We start from the raw sequence: 351 nt of genomic DNA, 5'->3' as shown, positions 1-351 counted from the left end.
GTCATTCTATACACAGAACACCAAAATAAACTGCAACTCAACTGGGTTGCCGATAGAATGCGATTACTATTTTCGCACACAGTCGATTGAATTTCGTTATGGATGTCTGTTTGTGGTGCCAGATCGAATAAAAATCCAGCAATTTCATCAAATCCGGTTAGCGAAGGCCGGCCGCCATGTGGTAAATGTGGTTTCGCGAGTTGTTACATCACATGAGCTACACTTGCTAAATGTTTATCTGTAGGATTATCTGAAAATATACAGTAGACTGCATATATCAGACTTTCCAGAGCAGCCAGGCGGGAAGGTACAGCATATCCACAGAGAGGCGAACTAAAAGCATTCACTGAG

The sequence above is a fragment of the Penaeus monodon genome, chromosome 20 (assembly GCF_015228065.2).
Source record: "Penaeus monodon isolate SGIC_2016 chromosome 20, NSTDA_Pmon_1, whole genome shotgun sequence".
NCBI lineage: Eukaryota > Metazoa > Arthropoda > Malacostraca > Decapoda > Penaeidae > Penaeus > Penaeus monodon.
The sequence above is the reverse complement of the archived record's forward strand: the minus strand, read 5'-3'. Positions refer to the sequence as shown.